The sequence below is a fragment of the Podarcis melisellensis genome (genome assembly GCF_964234715.1).
Source record: "Podarcis melisellensis genome assembly, chromosome: Z".
Lineage (NCBI taxonomy): Eukaryota > Metazoa > Chordata > Lepidosauria > Squamata > Lacertidae > Podarcis > Podarcis melisellensis.
Genome location: NC_138547.1, coordinates 16,798 through 34,188, shown reverse-complemented (window position 1 = coordinate 34,188; position 17,391 = coordinate 16,798). Strand labels below are relative to the sequence as shown.

Below are 17,391 nucleotides of genomic sequence, written 5' to 3'. Positions count from 1 at the left end.
GTATCTGTATATATGAGTGTGTGTGTGTATATATATATATGTGTGTGTGTGTGTGTGTATCTCTCTGTGTGTGAATATATATGTGTGTGTTTGCGTGTATGTACTGTATATGTGTGTGTGTGTGTATCTGTATATATGAGTGTGTGTGTATATATATTATATATGTGTGTGTGTGTGTGTGTGTATCTCTGTGTGTGTGAATATATATGTGTGTGTTTGCGTGTATGTACTGTATGTGTGTGTGTGTATGTATCTGTATATATGAGTGTGTGTGTGTGTGTGTGTGTATATATATATATATATGTGTGTGTGTGTTTGTGTACTGTGTGTGTCTGTATATGTGTGTACTGTATGTGTGTGCCGGTATATGTGTGTGTGTGTGTATACATGTGTGTGTGTATACATATGTATGCACTGTATATGTGTGTATATATATAAACATAAACACACACACACACACACGTATATTTATATATATATGTTTGTATGTATGTCTGCATATATGTGTGTGTGTATATATGTCTCCATGTATCCCGTAGAGAGAAATAGCAGACAATCTAGTATTTAATAGTAATAGTATTTAGTAATAGTAATAGTATTTTCTCCTGTCTTTTCTTCCCAGAAATAGAAATATATATTATGGAAAATAATATATGATAGTAATAAAATAAATGATCTTTATTCTTGATTTAGTTTGAGTTCCATACTATACATGCCCATAATATATGACACTTTACATTTTCATTTACTTCTTCCTCCTTCTTTATGTCCTTCTAGCTTTTCCCATTGTCTTGATCCCTTTTTCTTCTTCCAGTCTTCTCCGTAAAAGGTCTGTAAAATCTTCCTATATATCCAGTTCTTAGCGTCTCTCTAGATTCATTGGCAAAGACCGTTCCTTACAGCCGCCACAAAAGAGCTGATCTTCAGCTTGACAGCAGGGGAGATCCGCGGGAGCCGGGAGGAGGGAATCCACTGCATGGATTCCCTTCCTTCCTTCCTTCCTTCCTTCCTTCCTTCCTTCCTTCCTTCCTTCCTTCCTTCCTTCCTTCCTTCCCTCCCTCCCTCCCTCCCTCCCTCCCTCCCTCCCTCCCTCCCTCCTCCGTGGGAGCCTGGGATGAGGGAATCTGCTGCATGGATCCCCTTCCTTCCTTCCTTCCTTCCTTCCTTCCTTCCTTCCTTCCATCCTTCCTTCCTTCCTTCCTTCCTTCCTTCCTTCCTTCCCTCCCTCCCTCCCTCCCTCCCTCCCTCCCTCCCTCCCTCCTCCGTGGGAGCCTGGGATGAGGGAATCTGCTGCATGGATCCCCTTCCTTCCTTCCTTCCTTCCTTCCTTCCTTCCTTCCTTCCTTCCTTCCTTCCCTCCCTCCCTCCCTCCCTCCCTCCCTCCCTCCCTCCTCCGTGGGAGCCTGGGATGAGGGAATCTGCTGCATGGATCCCCTTCCTTCCTTCCTTCCTTCCTTCCTTCCTTCCTTCCTTCCTTCCTTCCTTCCTTCCTTCCCTCCCTCCCTCCCTCCCTCCCTCCCTCCCTCCTTCCTCCGTGGGAGCCTGGGAGGAGGGAATCTGCTGCATGGATCCCCTTCCTTCCTTCCTTCCTTCCTTCCTTCCTTCCTTCCTTCCTTCCTTCCTTCCTCCCTCCCTCCCTCCCTCCCTCCCTCCCTCCCTCCCTCCCTCCCTCCTCTGTGTGAGCCGGGAGGAGGGAATCCGCTGCATGGATCCCCTTCTCCGCTGCATGGATCCCCTTCCTTCCTTCCCTCTGTGGGAGCTGGGAGGAGGGAATCTGCTGCATGGATGCCCTTCCTTCCTTCCTTCCTTCCTTCCTTCCTTCCTTCCTTCCTTCCTTCCTTCCTTCCTTCCTTCCTTCCCTCCCTCCCTCCCTCCCTCCCTCCCTCCCCCCCTCCCTCCTCCATGGGAGCCTGGGTGGAGGGAATCCGCTGCATGGATCCACTTCCTTCCTTCCCTCCTCTGTGGGAGCCGGGAGGAGGGAATCCGCTGCATGGATCCCCTTCCTTCCTTCCTTCCTCCCCTCCTCCGTGGGAGCCGGGAGGAGGGAATCTGCTGCATGGATCCCCTTCCTTCCTTCCTTCCTTCCTTCCTTCCTTCCTTCCTTCCTTCCTTCCTTCCTTCCTCCCTCCCTCCCTCCCTCCCTCCCTCCCTCCCTCCCTCCCTCCTTTCCTTCCTCCATGGGAGCCTGGGAGAAGGGAATTCGCTGCTTGGATCCCCTTCCTTCTTTCTTTCTTTCTTTCTTTCCTTCCTTCCTTCCTTCCTTCCTTCCCTTCCTTCCTTCCTTCCTTCCTTCCTTCCTTCCTTCCTTCCTTCCCTCCCTCCCTCCCTCCCTCCCTCCCTCCCTCCCTCCCTCCCTCCTCTGTGGGAACCGGGAGGAGGGAATCCGCTGCATGGATCCCCTTCCTTCTTTCCTTCCTTCCTTCCCTCCCTCCCTCCTCTGTGGGAACCGGGAGGAGGGAATCCGCTGCATGGATCCCCTTCCTTCCTTCCTTCCTTCCTTCCTTCCTTCCTTCCTTCCTTCCTTCCTTCCTTCCTTCCTTCCTTCCTTCCTCCATGGGAGCCTGGGTGGAGGGAATCCGCTGCATGGATCCCCTTCCTTCCTTCCCTCCTCTCTGGGAGCCGGGAGGAGGGAATCCGCTGCATGGATCCCCTTCCTTCCTTCCTTCCTTCCTTCCTTCCTTCCTTCCTTCCTTCCTTCCTTCCTTCCTTCCTTCCTTCCTTCCTTCCTCCCCTCCTCCGTGGGAGCCGGGAGGAGGGAATCTGCTGCATGGATCCCCTTCCTTCCTTCCTTCCTTCCTTCCTTCCTTCCTTCCTTCCTTCCTTCCTCCCTCCCTCCCTTCCCTCCTTCCTCCTTCCCTTCCTTCCTTCCTTCCTTCCTCCCCTCCTCCGTGGGAGCCTGGGAGGAGGGAACCTGCTGCATGGATCCCCTTCCTTCCTTCCTTCCTTCCTTCCTTCCTTCCTTCCATCCATCCATCCTTCCTCCTTCCCTTCCTTCCTTCCTCCCTTCCTCCTTCCTTCACTCCCTCCCTTCCTTCTAGAACATGGACATCTTTTCTAGAGCAGTCTGTTTCCCAATGGCATCTTTTCTAGAGCATGCTCTTTCCCAGAATATGTCGGAATGGCACAGATTGTTGTGTGTTCTAGACTGTTCTAGAGTGCTCTAGAACACGGGCATCTTTTCTAGGGCAGTCTCTTTCCAAGAGGCATCTTTTCTAGAGCAGCCTCTTTCCCAGTCATCTTTTCTAGAGCAGCCCCTTCCCGATAATATTTTTGGAATGTTCTTGTTCTAGAACATTCCAGAGCGCTCTAGAACATGGACATCTTTTCTAGAGCAGTCTGTTTCCCAGAGGCATCTTTTCTAGAACATGCTCTTTCCCAGAATATGTTGGAATGGGACAAATTCTTGTGTTCTAGACTGTTCTAGAGTGCTCTATAACATGGACATCTTTTCTAGAGCAGTCTCTTTCCAAGAGGCATCTTTTCTAGAGCAGCCTCTTTCCCGGAGTCATCTTTTCTAGAGCGTTCTGTTTCCCAGAGGCACCTTTTCTAGAGCAGTCTGTTTCCCAGAGGCATCTTTTCTAGAGCATGCTCTTTCCCAGAATATGTTGGAATGGCACAGATTGCTTTTGTGTTCCAGACTGTTCCAGAGTGCTCTAGAACACGGGCATCTTTTCTAGAGCAGCCCCTTTCCAACAATATTTTTGGAATGTTCGTGTTCTAGAACGTTCCAGAGTGCTCCAGAACATGTCATCTTCTCTAGAGCGGTCTGTTTCCCAGAGGACCTTTTCTAGAGCATGCTCTTTCCCAGAATGTTTCAGATTGTTTGTGTTCTAGACTGTTATAGAACACGGGCATCTTTTCTAGAGCAGTCTCTTTCCAAGAGGCATCTTTTCTAGAGCAGCCTCTTTCCCAGTAATCTTTTCTAGAGCAGCCCCTTTCCCATAATATTTTTGGAATGTTCGTGTTCTGGAACGTTCCAGAGCGCTCTAGAACATGGACATCTTTTCTAGAGTAGTCTGTTTCCTCACATCTTTTCTAGAGCAGTCTGTTTCCCAGAGTCATCTTTTCTAGAGCAGTCTGTTTCCTCACATCTTTTCTAGAGCAGTGTGTTCCCCAGAGTCATCTTTTCTAGAGCAGTCTTTCCCAGAGTCATCTTTTCTAGAGCAGTCTCTTTCCCAGTCATCTTTTCTAGAGCATCCCCTTTCCCATAATATTTTTGGAATGTTCGTGTTCTAGAATGTTCCAGAGTGCTCTAGAACATGGGCATCTTCTCTAGAGCGGTTTGTTTCCCAATGGCATCTTTTCTAGAGCATGCTCTTTCCCAGAATAGGTTGGAATGGCACAGATTGTTGTGTGCTCTAGAACGTTCCAGAGTGCTCTAGAACATGGACATCTTTTCTAGAGCAGCCCCTTCCCGATAATATTTTTGGAATGTTCGTGTTCTAGAATGTTCCAGAGTGCTCCAGAACATGGCATCTTCTCTAGAGCGGTCTGTTTCCCAGAGGCACCTTTTCTAGAGCAGTCTGTTTCCCAGAGGCATCTTTTCTAGAGCATGCTCTTTCCCAGAATGTTTTAGAATGTTGCAGATTGTTTGTGTTCCAGAACATTCTAGAGTGCTCTAGAACACGGACATCTTTTCCAGAGCAGTCTCTTTCCCAGAGGCATCTTTTCTAGAGCATGCTCTTTCCCATATTTCGGAATGTTGCAGTGTTTGTGTTCTAGAGCGTTCCAGAGTGCTCTAGAACATTCTGGAGCAGTCTGTTTCCCAGAGGCACCTTTTCTAGAGCCTTTGCTTTCCCATATTTCAGAATGTTCCAGAGTGCTCCAGAAGAGATTACTCTAAAATGGAATGGAATGACATATTCTAGAATAGAATATTCTAGAAAAGAAGAGAATTTCCAAGAGAAGAATAGAATATTCTAGAAGAGAAGAGAATAGACGAGAATAAAATAGAATAGAAAATAGCACAGAATGTAAAGTGTCCCCCACCCTCTCTAGCCCCACTGATGGCCTCTAAAAAGGACAGATCCTGAAGATGAGGCTCCAAGACTTTGGCCACCTCCTGAGAAGAGAAGACTCCCTGGAAAAGAGCCTGATGTTGGGAAAGATGGAGGGTGCAAGGAGAAGGGGACGACGGAGGACGAGATGGTGGGACAGGGTTCTCGAAGGGACCAGCATGAGTCTGACCAAACTGGGAGGCAGTGGGAGACAGGAGGGCAAGGGGGTCACAAAGAGGCGGACACAACAACAACATTTCTCATTGAATATATTGTGTTTTAATCTTTTGCTGGAAGCCGCCCAGAGTGGCTGGGAAATAATAAATGATGATGATGGTGATGATTAGGAGCCTGGCAGTGAGAAAAGGGGGACACACAAGCTGGTCTCGCACTCGGGTCCCGCGCCATCCCGGAGGCTTTGCTTTTTGGTAGGAATGCTATTTCTGTTTCTTCTTTGTGAAGAATCGTATGATCAGCTGTACGTCATAATATCACAACGATAACAAATAAAGGCTTTGCATGTCATGCGTCTATCTCATATATTAGTTTCACCTTTTCAGTTGAATTACTGAAATAAACGAACTTTCCCATGATATTCCATGTACATAAACCTCTGGAAGGGACCCCAAGGGTCATCCAGTCCAGCCCGCTGCATCGCAGGCGTCCCTTACGGGGAACAATCCCGCAACTTTGGTTGTGCAGCAAAGATTTGCCGTCTTTTTCGCCCTATGGGACGCGCTTTTCCCCCTCCCAAAATGAAGGGGAAATGTGGGCGCGCCCTAGGGGGGGAATGCAGGCTTTTTTGCGCAACGACCCCTCTGGCTCTCCAGGCTTCAGGAGAGCCCCACCGCCAGCCCCACAAGCTCGGGGGACAGCGGGGAGGCGGATCGCCGCCATCCCGCTGTCCCTCGTCTTGGTTAATTCCCCCCTCCCCCAAATCTAGGTGCGTCCTATAGTGCAAAAAATCCGGTATATGCTGCATTTATATCTATATCTGGAAGGGACCCCAAGGGTCATCCAGCCCAGCCCGCTGCATCGCAGGAACATGCAGGCGTCCCTTACGGGGAACAATCCTGCAACCTTGGCTGTGCAGCAAATCTTTCCCTCTTAAATGGCTCCTTGAAGGCTGCTTCCGGGATCCCCTCCTCTCCTGCAGCTGCAAGCCAGGAAGCCAACATGGCCACCCACTATTCTGGACTGGGAGGAAGTGCTGCTCACATCCTCCCTGGGAGCATTTCAACTGTCAGGGGGAGGCCCTGATCCTGACCCCTAAGCCTAACCCCTAGACATAAAACAGCAGACTTACAACTGCTGACCTTTGTCAAAGGGAAAGGGACCCCTGACCATTAGGTCCAGTCGTGGCCGTACTGGGAGAGGAAAAATCAACCCAGCACTGTCCTTGATGTGTCACCCAAGACGCTGCCAGCAGCAAGAGCGTCTGAACTGCGATTCGCTTTCTCATTTTCGTGTTACCCAAGTGTCCCCGGATTCTTCCCCCTGCCTCCGGCGGGCTTTAGGACCTGGCTCCCGATCCGCGCTCCCGGCTGCCCCGCGCGCCTGTGCATTTGAACTTGGCGCGCGCGCCCAGCCGGCAACTTTCCTCCTGACCGTTACGCTGCTTCTGTCACTGCTTCCCCCTTCGGGGGGGCTCGCTGGATCTGACTTCCCCTCTGTTCCCTCACTCAGCGATAGGGGCGTGGTCAGCCCTGACTCATCCTCTCTTTCCCCTGGAGGGGAAGCCGGTCCTGACACCCGGGACTCTTCCCCCCGGTGGGGAAACTGGTCCCGATCTCCAGCTGCTGCTTTGGGAGTCACCGCTGGTCCCTTGCTTCTGGTGCGTCCCCCCCGGGACCCCCCTTGCTCTGGCTATGGGTGCCCCCTTCTGGGAATCTTCCAAATCGCTGGACAGACTCATGGACTCTCTTCCCCCACTGTCTTCCTCACCTGCGCTGCCCTCGGATTGTTCCCCTTCGCTCTCCGCTTCCTCCTTCCCCTGTGCCTCCGCTCCTGAACCCCTGACATCAAGATATACAGTCGTACCTCCGCTGACGTATCCTTCGGGTTACATCAACTTTGGGATACCTAAGCGACAAACTTATATTTTTGCCGAGCGCGCATTCGCGGAAGCCGTCTCTCCGCTTGCGAAAAGCTCGGGATCCGGCCGGAGCTCTGGAACGGATCCCGTCAGCAAGCGGAGGTACCACTGTATCTGGAATGGCGTCAAGCGCAGTTCTGGAAGAGGAGGGCCAGCGGCTATGTCTTCGAGTTACCGTATTTTTCGCTCTATAAGACGCACCAGACCACAAGTTTTTGGAGGAGGAAAACAAGAAAAAAAATATTCTGAATCTCAGAAGCCAGAACAGCAAGAGGGATCGCTGTGCAGTGAAAGCAGCGATCTCTCTTGCTGTTCTGGCTTCTGGGATAGCTGCGCAGCCTGCATTCGCTCCATAAGACGCACACACATTTCCCCTTACTTTTTAGGAGGGAAACAGTGAGTCTTATAGAGCAAAAAATACGGTAATTCAATGCCACACTTCCAATAAAGGGATCCGTCTCTCTTCCTGAGGCAAAGGGAAGTGGCTGCCTCAGGTAGCAGATCCCCAAGTGTCAGAGTGAGACACAGAGCTCTGAACCACAGGACTGAATCCACTGAGATGCAGGAAGGAGGAGGCTTGGACTTTCCACCACAGCCTGGTCCTGACCTGGGTGTGGAACTAATTCACTTGAGCACCTACAAACCACCAGGTCCAAGAAAAACTGGCTTGAGCTACCCAACAGGCACCTGCCAAGGTTTGGGGTGGGTCCAGATCCCAAAATTTGAACGGGAACCCTTCCGAATTATTTCTGCTCAGGAGAAGCCAAGGACTCTGGACCACGATGTTGAATGGGCCTTCAGTGACTGAAACAGCTTTGGGATCTTCTAGATCCAGCTGAAACAGGGATTGGCCAGGAACTAGTCCACACATCTAATTTCTGATTTTCTTCCTGCTCAAGGGTCTTGATCTTCAAGAGCTGGAGCTTCCTTTCCCAGCAGACCATCCCCACCAATGCGTTTGCTCCCACCTCCCACCAACGGAGTTTGCGCCTGCAAGCCGAGTTGGGGGCTCTCCTCACTGGGCGCTCGCATTTCACACAGTCAGGCCGCGGATCACACCCTGGCCAGCACCCAGGAGATTCCCTGAGAGGAAGAGAGAACGATGGCCCACCTGCTGAGGGATCCAGTTCTGGATGATCTCCTTGTTCTGCAGGCATCAGAACCCAAAAGCTGCTCTTTGATGATCTCTGCAAGGAAACAAAAAGCAGGTCTGAATTTAGGCCACTGAATACTATCTAGCAGCAGCGAGAAGTAAGCAAGCATTTGGTCAAAACGTGTATTTTGCAGCATATAAGGACAATTTCAGCTGAAACAAGCAGGCCAACACAAGAACATGCAGGCAATGTAACAAAGGAGACTGTTCTCAGGATCCGATTTCTTGTTCACAGGGATATCTCAGAAAAAAGTTGCAGAAGGTACTAACCCCATGATTATTATTATTAATAATAATAATAATAATAATAATAATTTATTTATACCCCACCTATCTGGCTGGGTTTCCCCAGCCGCTCTGGGCGGCTTCCAACAAAACACTCAAATACAAGAACCTCTTCAACATTCAAAGCTTCCCTAAACAGGGCTGCCTTCAGATGAAGGCTCCGCGTGATTTCTATCCATAAGATCCAAAATGGAGCAGGGAAAAATCGTTGGGAGGGAGTCAGCATTTTGAAAAGTCTACTAAGAAAGGAGAAAAAAGGTCTCAGCAAGAGAGACAAGACAAAGCTGAACAAAACAAACTTCAATGTGAGATCTAGACAATGTTTTGAATTCCCGTGAAACAGCCCATTTGGGAGGAACTTGGGAGTTTTGTATATACTGGACTGTTAAGGCGCTTTTAGCTTGGAAACAGGATTAAGCCCAAAGACTTATTTGAACAAGACGGTTGTTGGAAACATCCGAAAGACATCAATAAGAGCTTTGGACCGTCGAGAAGTCAGAGATCCTGTTTGCCTTCTACTTTGCTTCTCAATATCTATGAAGCATCAGAACTGATCGGTTTGGGACCTTTTCCACGCTCCCCTCTGCGAAAAGCAGTTTTATATTCTCCCCCTTATTAGACTTTCTTCATTACAGACGCTGTGCAGATGGACGGATTCGATCAGGAGCTGAACAGGGTGTGTGTATTTGAATGTGTATCTGTATTGTTTGGACTATAAGAGGCTGTTCTTAAGGAAAGGAAATTGAGATCATCATTGGGTATGGAAAAAGAGAAAGGGAGAGAAATAGAGACACTCAGTGGCGAAAGAGAGAACAGCAGGAAAAATACATTTTTGGGCAAATTGCACCTTGAAACAAACTACTGTATTAATTAAAGAAACACGAGTCAGATAGCCAAAACAACCACACCAGGGTCTCCAAAGTTGAGAGCGAAGGGGAGCGAGATTTTGCAAAAATCTTGGGAGAGATAAGAGAAATAAGGAGAGAGGGAAAGGAAAAAACAGGGAGGAAAAGATAGTGGAAGTGGCAACAGACTTATCAGGACAAATGAAGGAATGGAAAGTAGAGCAGGGGTCTGCAACCTTTAAGACCAAAAGAGCCACTTGGACCCGTTTCCGAACGAAAAAAAACTGGGAGCCACAAAACTCGTCATTATAAAAATAACTTTTTTGTCACTTTTTAAATATTTCTTTGTTTGACCCCTCAGAATTACTCCTCCTCATAGAAATAAACGTCAAATTAACAAGTTACCTTTTTGTGTGTGTCTTCACTCAAAAGAGCCACATGCGGCTCCGGAGCGGCGGGTTGCAGACCCCTGCAGTAGAGGAACAATTAAAAAAGTTAAGAAAGAAATGAGGGGAAATAAAGAAGCTGGAAGAAGGAAGGAGGGAAGTCAGCTCTCGAGAGTAAATGTAAAGTGTAATATATTATGTGTATATAGTGTATGTCACTAAAACTAAATAAATAATCAAGGTCATTATATGTATATAAAAGAAGACAGCTGCCAAGAGAAGGGTCTGGCAGTCGTGCTTCTGGGATATTTGTGTACATATAAAAAATAATCATCACAAATTAAAAACTAGACTGAGTTCCCAGGACAGTCATGCTGACGCTCCTCACCTGCAGCCTTGGCAGTCCAGTTGGGCCAGATGCAGAACAGCCGATCTAGGAAGAAAAGACAGAAGAAAAAACAGCTGTTGTCTGTTCTTTTTCTCTACCTTGGCCAACTCCTAGCCTCCGAGGCAGCTGCTCTGAAAGAACCAGAACAGAGCAAGAACGAAACACACAAACACACACAACAAAGTGCAACAAAGGCCACAGGGACACAACCCCACCTGCTGCAGATATACAGAAGATATCCTCAAATATATGTCTCCTTCCATTTGCACTAGAGATCATTCAAACAAGTCTGTTTCAATTGCTACTTTCTGCTGCTTTGTTTAGTTATTTATTTTAAGCACCCATACACGGCTTTTAAAGTATAAAAAGCATTACTGGAATAGAAATCAATAGGAAAGTAAACAGCGACCCCGTGTGGCCGGTGCTGGAATAGAATTCATGAGAATTTCGAGGTGTAAGTTATTTCCAATTAGGAATTTGAATCTGGCTTTTCAATTACTTCCCCTTTCAAACTTTTCATTTATCTCATTTATTTCATTGGGACTCTGAAGCATACAAATGAACTTTATCTCAATGGAGAGAACGATAAAGACCCGGGCTCTGCTGATGACTCCTGGCTGAGTTGAATTTCTCAACATTTCACATTATGTTTTGTTTTAGGATTCTTCACACGAACACCAATTCTGGTTTTGAGCAGACAAGGAGTGATCAGAAATCAGGGCCCTGGGTCGCTAATTGACATCGATGGGGCAGTGGGACGGCTGGAAGGGGCCGATCCTGCTGGGGCTGGTCAGCTGGCCTTGCTCCCCTCCGCCTGCCGACAGACACACCTCCCTTCAAGGAAGGCTTTTCCATTTCTTCTTTATATATCGGGAAGAGGCAGCGGCGGCGCCATGTTGGTAGAGGGCAGCGGGGCCTAGCCTTGATTTCTGCATTTCAGGGGTCAGACTAGATGCCTCTGGGGTTCCCTCTCTGGATTTCAGGGGTCAGACTAGATGCCTCTGGGGTTCCCTCTCTGCATTTCAGGGGTCAGACTAGACGCCTCTGGGGGTCCCATCTCTGCATTTCAGGGGTCAGACTAGATGCCTCTGGGGTCCCATCTCTGCATTTCAGGGGTCAGACTAGATGCCTCTGGGGTTCCCTCTCTGCATTTCAGGGGTCAGACTAGATGCCTCTGGGGTCCCATCTCTGCATTTCAGGGGTCAGACTAGATGCCTCTGGGGTTCCCTCTCTGCATTTCAGGGGTCAGACTAGATGCCTCTGGGGTCCCATCTCTGCATTTCAGGGGTCAGACTAGATGCCTCTGGGGGGTCCCATCTCTGCATTTCAGGGGTCAGACTAGATGCCTCTGGGGTCCCATCTCTGCATTTCAGGGGTCAGACTAGATGCCTATTGTGGTCCCTGCAGAGAGGGAAGGCTGGAGGGACACCCCAAAAAAATCCCTTCTGGGAGGTGTCCCAATAATGCCTGAGGGGCCTGGTTAGGGTTAGACATAGATAGGAAAATAAAGAGTGCCCTCGTGTGGCCATTACTGGAATAGACATAGATAGGAAAATAAATAAAAATAAATAGATAGGAAAATAAAGGAGAAAAGCACAGCGTTCTTTCCACAGCCGCTTCTCTTGTCTTCCATGAAATAAAACGGGATTTATGCCCCCCAAAATGGTGTGTTGGGGTGTCTGTGCACGAATAGAGCACAGGGAGTTGGGGACGGAGATGGGGGAGCAGCCTGATCCCGGGGCGGAGGAAGAGATCTGCCTTAGTCCCCAGTTCGTGGGGGACTGGACTCCTCTGGGGTCCCATCTCTGCATTTCAGGGGTCAGACTAGATGCCTCTGGGGTCCCATCTCTGCATTTCAGGGGTCAGACTAGATGCCTCTGGGGGTTCCCTATCTGGATTTCAGGGGTCTTTCTCCCTATTCCCAATATATTTGTCTTAGAGTTAGTAGGCTGGAAAAGACATCTATTGGAAAATAAACAGTGCCCTCGTGTGGCCAGTACCGGTAATACGGCAAGAGGAAGTGAAGTGGGACTTACAGGAGATCTCTCCAGGCTGTTTGAAGGATGATCCGGAGAAAGGGCCAGAGCAACTGCAAGACTCCAGGACCAGCCAAGCCCCAAAACGCATCAGGCCGGGAGAACCAAGGGAGGCAGCGCAAACGCCCATCGGACGCCTTCTAGAGAAAGAGACAGGCTTCAGGGTTAACCAGAAAGTTCATTTGTCTGGCATCCATATTTGACTGAGTATGCGGCTGAGCAGTCAGAAACTCAAGATCTATAAGCCCCTTTTCATAGTTTTAGATGCCCCATACTCATATTGTGTGCCCTGGGTCGCTGATTTACGTCGGAGCAGAGGCAGATGGGGCAGTGGGACGGCTGGAAGGGGCCGATCCTGCTGGGGCTGGTCAGCTGGCCTTGCTCCCCTCTGCCTGCCGACAGCCACACCTCCTTTTCCCTTTCTTCTTTATATATCGGGAAGGGACCCCAAGGGTCATCCAGACCACCTCACCCCCTTGGGGTCCCCAGCCCAGCTGGACGCTGCCCTCTTCAATGGCCCTTGGAAGGCCATTTCGGGATCCACCGAGGGATCCACCCTTCTCCTGCAGCTGCCAGTTCAGTGACGCCATGAAGCCCCCCTTGCCCTCCCCTTTGGCTGCCGGAGGTTCTCGGGGTGACTGCACATCTGCTGACAACATTTCTCCCTCCAGGCAAAGGGAAAATTATGAGGCTACTCTGAAGGCTCAGAAATGTGGAAAGTGCTTTTCTGGAGAGCACCTCTCTGCCGCAAGTGTCCCAAAGTGGTTTGTAAATATGAATTATTCCTATTTTATTGATCTGAATTACTCAAACGGGTTTTAGTGCCGCCCACTAAAGCAGGGGCTGGTCCCCATTTCTTCTTGTGGGGTTCAGTTCAGAGTATCTGCTCCAAAAATCAAACAGAAAGCAATGGAGGGTTGCCCTTCAGGCTGGGGTCTTCTAGACCCAAAGCGGGTTTAGGGATGCTCCATTCGACAAAGCAGCCAGCTCCCTGCCTCTCTAATTCACTGGGCATTCAAGGATTTGTTTGGAAAATAAGTAATTTTCTTTTTTAATTTAGGCCTCTTCCAAAACTTTTATCTTAAGATGTAACGTGTAAGTGTACCACTTTGGGATGCTAAAGGAGACCTCACCAACATGGGGGAAGCCAGAAGGTTTTGCCCTTCAAATAAATAAAAACACTTTACTGAATTTTTTCTGTACTGTGCTGGTTAGGGGGGTCGGTGTTATATCAGGACTGGGGTGGTTTAAAAATGTTCTTAAGTGTTAGATGTCAATTTCTATTTCTATTTTTCCCCTTTTACCTTTATGCCTGCAGCTGAGTTTTCCTCCACCTCCTCTTCTCTCTTCGTCAGGCAAAGTTTCTTCCTCCTCCTTTTCAGAGCAGGAATTCAGACCTAAGAAATATCAATAATGTTCATTATTTTCCCCAGAAGGGAAAGAGGAAAGATCTAGAATATTTCCAGCCCAGATTGCAGTGGAAGAAAGAATCAAGTGGGAAAGGAGCCAGCAGACGACCAACGGGAAGAAATGGGCTTTCCCCCGTTTCTTCTTTCTGAAGCCCTTTCCCAAGAATAATTTTTTATTATATAATTTATTTATTTATTTATTATTATTATTATTATGGTGCATCTAGCTGGAAGGGACCCCAAGGGTCATCCAGTCCAACCCGCCGCAAGGCAGGAATCCGCAAAGGAACCACAAGGAGACTGCATTTAATTAAAAGTGGAGGAATCTGGAGGAATTAGCTGTTACAAAACAACTGCCTAAAGTTCAGGTACAGTTTCCAATACATTAAGGGCGGCCTAAGGGGGAAAGCAATGGAGATTTGCACTTTATTTTATATAAAGAATAAATTAATTATTATTATCATTATCATCATCACCACAGCCAGTTACTCTGGTGTTGCTGTAGCCAAGGGGAGTTTCCCCGCCCCAATTCCGATAAATAAAAATACTATACTGTTAAGGCTGTGGCCAATAATGGAATAGACCTCAATAGGAAATTAAACAGTGCCCTCGTGTGGCCATTACTGGAATAGATCTCAATAGGAAAATAAAGAGTGCCCTCGTGTGGCCAGTACTGGAATAGATCTCAATAGGAAAATAAAGAGTGCCCTCGTGTGGCCAGTACTGGAATAGACCTGGATAGGAAAATAAAGAGTGCCCTCGTGTGGCCAGTTCCAGCTCTTAAGGCTCTCGAGATGAGCCTGGCCGTCTCCGAAAAAGATGGTACCTGGTTAAAGCAACGGTTCATCGGTAGAAATTCAGTTTTCCACCCATTGCTTTGTCACCTTTAGAAACCGGAAAAGGAGACAAGCCTCACCAACAGGGGGGAAGCCAGGAGGTGCCAATCAAAGAAATAAAAACACTTTCCTGTATTTTTACAGTACTGTACTGTGCTGGTCAGGGGGGTCTGTGGGATATATCAAGACTGGGGGGGTTTAAAAATGTTCGTAAGTGTTAGATGTATATTTCTCTTTTTTTCCCTTTTACCTTTATGCCTGCAGCTGAGTTTTCCTCCACCTCCTCTTCTCCCTTCGTCAGGCAAAGTTTCTTCTTCCTCCTCCTCCTCTTCAGAGCAGGAATTCAGACCTAAGAAATATCAATAATGTCTACAGTATTATTTCCCCAAGAAGGGAAAGAGGGGTCCCCGTCCAAGCAGATCTAGAATATTTCCAGCCCAGATTGCAGTGGAAGAAAGAATACAGGGGGAAAGGAGCCAGCAGACGACCAACGGGATGAAATGTGCTTTTCCCCCTGTTTCTCCTTTCAGAAGCCCTTTCCCAAGAATCATATAATGGTGCAACTAGCTGGAAGGGACCCCAAGGGTCATCCAGTCCAACCGGCTGCGAAGGAACCACAAGGAGACTGCATTCAATAAAAAGTGGAGGAATTGGGATCTTGAGGAATTAGCTGGTTACAAAACAACTGCTTAAAGCACTGCTTCATCTGCGCAATACATTGTTCAGGTCCAGTTTCCAATACATTAAGGGCGGCCTGAGGGGGAAAGCAATGGAGATTTGCACTTTATTTTATATAAATAATAAACTATTATTATTATCATCATCACCGCCAGTTACTCTGGTGTTGCTGTAGCCAAGGGGAGCTTCCCCGCCCCAATTCCGATAAATAAAAATAGTATACTGTTAAGGCTGTGGCCATTACTGGAAAAGACGTCGATAGGAAAATAAACAGTGCCCTCGTGTGGCCAGAGCTGGAATAGACCTGGATAGGAAAATAAAGAGTGCCCTCGTGTGGCCAGTACTGGAATAGACCTGGATAGGAAAATAAAGAGTGCCCTCGTGTGGCCAGTACTGGAATAGACATGGATAGGAAAATAAAGAGTGCCCTCGTGTGGCCAGTACTGGAATAGACATGGATAGGAAAATAAACAGTGCCCTCCTGTGGCCATTACTGTAATAGACCTCAATAGGAAAATAAACACTGCCCTCGTGTGGCCAATACTGGAATAGACATCAATAGGAAAATAAACATTACTACTGCCAGAGGTTCAGTTACAGATAGGTAGCTGTGTTGGTCTGCCATAGTCAAAACAAAAAAAAAATTCCTTCCAGTAGCACCTTAAAAAAATTCCTTCCAGTAGCACTTGTTATCTGAAGAAGTGTGCATGCACACGAAAGCTCATACCAAGAACTAACTTAGTTGGCCTTTAAGGTGCTACTGGAAGGAATTTTTTTTGTTTTGACTACTGCCAGAGGAAGTGGGACTTACAGGAGATCTCTCCAGGTTGTTTGAAGGATGATCCGGAGAAAGGGCCAGAGCAACTGCAAGACTCCAGGACCAGCCAAGCCCCAAAACGCATCAGGCCGAGAGAACCAAGGGAGGCAGCGCAAACGCCCATCGGACGCCTTCTAGAGAAAGAGACAGGCTTCAGTTCATTTGTCTGGCATCCACATTTGATTGAATATGCGGTTGAGCAGTGTCAGAAACTCAAGATCTATAAGCCCCTTTTCTAGATGCCCCAAACGGACATGATTTACGTTGGAGCAGAGGTAGATAGGGCTACAATCTTAGTTTGTTTTTAAAGGGAAGAGCTGTAACCTCAGTGGCTTTGCCTGCAGAACAGCACATGCTCAACCCCCGGCTTCTCCAGGCCTGAAACTCTGGCAAGCTGCTGCCAGTCAGTGTTGACATTACTAAGCTAGATGGAGTAGTGGGTCCGACGCCTTATAAGGCAGCTTCCCCGGTTCCCATTTATGCTCCAGATCTGGGCGTGAGGCTTGCTGTCCCGTTCAGTGGGGCGAGGGGGGTTCTTTGCACATCTGGAAGACGACCGTGTCGCCTCCCATCACCCTCTTGAAGGTGTTTTTTCAGCTCAGGGGAAAGGGCAGGCACATCCTGAATGAAGGGAGAGGGAATTCCCCTTGCAGCCCAAGGTTTGTTTGAGGCCCCCAGGAAAGAGCTGATCTTCAGCTTGAACCCAGGACTTGCTGCCCCTCCAGCTGCCAATGCCACCCAGGGAACCTGTGTGAATATCAAGCCTGGGTTGTGTCCAGGAACCTGGCAGGATTTCTTTCCCGGGTGCGCATGTTTCCGTCTTTCAATCAACAGGTCCTGCAAGTTTCCAGCTCTTAAGGCTATCGAGATTAGCTTGGCCGTCTCAGAAAAAGATGGTACCTGGTTAAAGCAATGCTTCATCGGAAGAAATTCAGTTTTCCACCCATTGCTTTGTCACCTTTAGAAACCGGAAAAGGAGACAAGCCTCACCAACAGGGGGGAAGCCAGGAGGTGCCAATCAAATAAATAAAAACACTTTCCTGTATTTTTACTGTACTGTACTGTGCTGGTCAGGGGGGTCGGTGGGATATATCAGGACTGGGGTGGTTTAAAAATGTTCTTAAGTGCTATATGTCAATTTCTATTTCTACTTTTTCACTTTTACCTTTATGCCTGCAGCTGAGTTTTCCTCCACCTCCTCTTCTCCCTTCGTCCGGCGAAGTTTCTTCCTCCTCCTCCTTTTCAGAGCAGGAATTCAGACCTAAGAAAGATCAATAATGTCCATTATTTTCCCAAGAAGGGTCCACGTCCAAGTAGATCTATAATATTTCCAGCCCAGATTGCAGTGGAAGAAAGAATCAAGTGGGAAAGGAGCCAGCAGACGACCAACGGGAAGAAATGTGCTTTCCCCCCTGTTTCTCCTTTCTGAAGCCCTTTCCCAAGAATCATATCATTTATTATTATTA

The 17,391-nt window shown here is 48.1% G+C and overlaps 1 long non-coding RNA gene across 5 annotated transcripts; it reads right to left on the bottom strand.

Annotated features, from left to right (window-relative positions):
• Window positions 1-12,180: 12,180 nt before the first annotated feature.
• LOC309361633 lies at window positions 12,181-17,188 on the bottom strand. Of its 5 annotated transcripts, none has more exons than XR_014164570.1 (5): window positions 17,091-17,188; window positions 15,920-16,059; window positions 14,681-14,779; window positions 13,490-13,582; window positions 12,181-12,325 (listed from the first exon to the last, which is right to left on the bottom strand). It is a non-coding gene; the product is annotated as an uncharacterized lncRNA (long non-coding RNA). The 5 variants fall into 5 exon arrangements; XR_014164571.1 differs by having other exon boundaries at window positions 12,181-12,322; XR_014164572.1 differs by lacking the exon at window positions 13,490-13,582.
• Between the last annotated feature and the right edge of the window lie 203 nt (window positions 17,189-17,391).